This window comes from Onychomys torridus, chromosome 11 (genome assembly GCF_903995425.1).
Source record: "Onychomys torridus chromosome 11, mOncTor1.1, whole genome shotgun sequence".
NCBI lineage: Eukaryota > Metazoa > Chordata > Mammalia > Rodentia > Cricetidae > Onychomys > Onychomys torridus.
In genome coordinates, this window is record NC_050453.1 from 18,109,612 (window position 1) to 18,113,843 (window position 4,232).

The window sequence follows — 4,232 nt, forward strand, 5'->3', positions numbered from 1 at the left end:
GATCTCTGTGAGTTTGATGCCAGCCTGGTTTACAAAGGGAGTTCCAGGACAGGCTCCAAAGCTACAGAGAAACCCTGTCTCAAAAAACCATAAATATATATATTATGATTAGCTTAACACCAACATACAACAGTTTATTCAAACAGAGATCAGAAACATCCAATATCCAGTAAAGAAATTTAAAATTTAAAAACTTTCCTATGGGGGGGAAAAAAGCAAAACTCAAAAAACTCCAAGTCCAGAGAGCTCCATTAGTGGATTCTATTAAATATTTAAGACACAGAAAGTATTAATTTTATGCAATCTCTTTCATAAAACAAAGCACATACTTTCTAATTCATTGTATAAGATCAGTATATCCCTGAAAAGAAGACATTACAAGAAAATAAGACTATAGAGAAATATCTTTTATGGTGAGAGATGTGATATTCTTTAAAGAATAAAATTCAGCTGTGTGGTGGTGGCGCACACCTTTAATCACAGTACTTGGGAGGTAGAAGCAGGTGGATCTCTGTGAGTTCAAGGGCAGCCTGGTCTACTGAACTCCAAAGCTACACAAAGAAACCCTGTCTTGAACCATACACACACACCCCACTCCCTGCCCCCCCCCCAAAAAAAATGTGGCTTTGGGGTGGCTCAGCAGGTATAGGCACTTACCACCAAGCCTGACAACATGACTTTGATCCTTGGGACCCACAAGGTGGAAGAGAGAACCCAGGCCAACAAGTTGTTCTCTGACTTGACATGAACCCTGTGGCATATGCACACCCACAGATATAAATAATAAACTGGTGCAATGTACTATACTTATGGGACAAAGAAAAATAAAATAACTTTCAATGAATAAAAAAAAGCCTTTAACAAAATCATACTAAATTTATGGTAAGAATTGTTATTAAATTAGGAATACAGAGACTTTCTCAGTGTTACAGAAGGTAGTAATAAAAATATTACAGTTAACTTTCAACTTAGTAGTGAAATACCCTTCCCTCTCTGATCATTTCCATCAGTTCTAACCAACACAAATGAAACAAAGGAATACATACATACAAATTAGGAAGAAAAAAAATCAAACTTTTTTTTCTTTTTGCCCATGAGATCATACACATAGGGAGGAGTGTTAGTTGGAGTTCTCTAGAGGAAACACATACACATATTGTTGTGGAATAGAATATTTGTTTAACTATGTAAAGATGTGTTGCATTTGTTTATGCTGCATTTGTTTAACTATGTAAAGATGTATTGCTGTTTCACCTTGCTTACCTAAGGCATCTCATTTGTCTAATAAAAAGCTGACTGGCCAAGGAGGATAGATGGGGCTGGCTGGTAGAGAGAAAAGGGAAACCATCCATCCATCCAGGGTTAGCCAGCCGGGTCCAGGGAGACAGACACAGAAGAATCAGGAAAGCAGGCAGGAGAGTAAGTAGATGAGATAAGCAAGCCTGGGGCAGCACATAGATTAATAGAAATGGGTTAATTTAAGTTAAAGAAAAAAAGATAGCTAGAAACATGCCTTAGCTAAGGCTGAGCATTCATAATTAATAACAAGTCTCTGTGTCATGATTTGGGGGCTGGTGGACCAAGAAAGCCTGCTATAATGTGTGTACATGTGTGTTTGTGTTTGTGTGTTTGTGTGTGTGTGTGTGTGTGTACATACACACATATATATTACAGAAGAGTTTTTGTTTGTTTGTTTGGTTTGGTTTGGTTTTAGATTGACTTACACAATGCTATGTGCCTGCTGGAGAATCCAGGAGCTAGTCCAGGACACTAGATGTCTCGCCAGTCCCCATCCAGCACTAAAGACCTGGATGGTTCCTGGAGAGTCACTGGTCTCCAGTCCATGTTGAAAGTCTGAAGAAGCAGTGTCAGCAAAGGATAGCAACAGTAGCAGCAGCAAGAGTAGATTCACTCACCAGCAGGGAGGGAGGAAGGCAGGCAAAAGCAGACTTGTTTTCCCTACAGACCTCTTTTCATCTGTAGTCCTGGGGGAAGGTGCTGTCCACTCCAGGGAAGGGTCTATCCCACCCTCAGCTAATCCCAGGACCCCATACACTAGCCCAGAGGCAGGTCTCTTAGTTCACCTCAGATCCAATCAAGTTGACAGTTAAGATTAACCATTACAAGAAGTTCATATAAAACTACTAGAGATTTAAAAGTTCAAACAGTGAGATTCTATTATATAAGATCAATATATAAATGTTAGTTTCATTTTTATATGCTAGCAACAAATAATTATAAAGTCAAATTTATAAAGAAGTGCTATTTAAGATGGCTTAAAAACAATTAAGAATAAAATTCAGAAATAGATAAGGCCTGAATATTGAAAACTAAAAATTATTTGAAAACTTACTAAATCAGTGGTAAGATAATGCTGTCTTGCTTCATTTTTGAGCTCCTATAGCAGCATATTTAAAACTGGGTGACTTATAAGATGGGAGATTTGCCGGGTGGTAGTGGTGCACATCTTTAATCCCAGCACTCAGGAGGCAGAGGCAGGTGGATCTCTGTGAGTTCGAGGCCAGCATGGGCTACAGAGTGAGTTCCAGGAAAGGCGCAAAGCTACACAGAGAAACTCTGTCTTGGGGAAAAAAAAAAAAAAAAAGATGGGAGATTTATTTCTTATATTTTAGATGTTAGGAATTCCAAAGTCAAGAGACCTGCATTTAGGAAGGATCTTGATATGACATCATCATATGGTGGAAAGCTGAAAGGTAAGTGTTGGGGAATATTTATTTTACAATATGTTACTTTTGTTTATGTTGCATTTGTTTAACTCTGTGAAGCTCTGTTACTGTGCCTGTGTAGAACACCTGATGGTCTAATAAAGAACTGAATGACCAATAGCAAGGCAGGAGAAAAGCTAGGTGGGGCTGGGAGGCAGAGAGAAGATATAGAGGGAGAAATCTGAGAGGAGAGAAGAAGTAGCCAGAGAAGGAGGAGGACGTGGCGGGGGGCGGGGGGCAGCTACCCAGCTGCACAGCAAATCATGGAGTAAGAAATAATGAAAGATATACAGAAATAGAAAAAGGTAAAAGTCCAAATGTAGCTGGAGTTATCTCCAGTCCCAGTAGAGCCAACAGCTACTCAGACTCAAATAAACACACAGACGCTTATATTACTTACAAACTGTACGGCTATAGCAGGCTTCTTGCTATCTGTTCTTACATCTTAAATTAACCCATTTCTATTAATCTATAAGTTGCCACGTGGCTTGTAGCTTACTGGTACTTTTACATCTTGCTTCCTCTGTGTCTGGCTGGCGACTCCTGACTCAGCCTTCCTGTTCCCACAATTCTCTTCTCTGCTTGTCCCGCCTATACTTCCTGCCTGGCTACTGGCCAATCAGCATTTTATTTATCAAGCAATCAGAGCAATACATTCACAGCATACAGAACGTATCCACAGCACCTAAAAGCAAAAGCTAGATACAATAATTTAAGTAAAGGTGGCTAGCAACAAGACAAGCTAAGGCCAGACATTTATTATTAAGAATAAGCCTCCATGTGTGATTTATTTTGGGAGCTGGGTGGTGGGCCCCCAAAAAGAGAAAAAACAACCAATAACAGGTAAGGGTGCATAAAAAATCAAGATGGGGGACAGAACTCATTCTTTTTATTAGGAACTCAATTCTGTGTTCTGTGGATGGAATGAATGTGGGCCTCATGAATGTCAGGCAAGTGCTCTACCACTGAGTTATGTCCCAACCTGATGCTAAAGGATCCAGCCTGATCCTTATCACCATTATATTAGAGATCAAATTTGTAACACATGATCTTCATACTAAAACATATGTCATGATCATGGATTGGAAATGTTAATGTTTTAAAGATGTTGATCCTCTACCAATTTATTTTGGGATTCTGGAAGTATTAATAAGGATATCAGTGGTGTGTGTGTGTGTGTGTGTGTGTGTGTGTGTGTGTTCATGCACATGTGTCTGTGTGTAAACTGACAAGATGATTCTGAAGTTTTTATGGAAATGAAAATAATCTAAAATAGTCAGAATAATTTTAAAGAGCAGCAATGTTTGAAAATTTACAACTACTTGATTTTGAGACTTATAAAATTACCATAATCAACAGAGTGTGATCTGTACATAAATATGGATGGACATCTGAATCAATGAAATTAGAGACTCCAGAATAGATCTGTGCACATGAGTATGTGTTTATATGCATGTGTACGTATATGAGTATATGAGGAAGGAGATGGGAGACAGAGATCTGAGG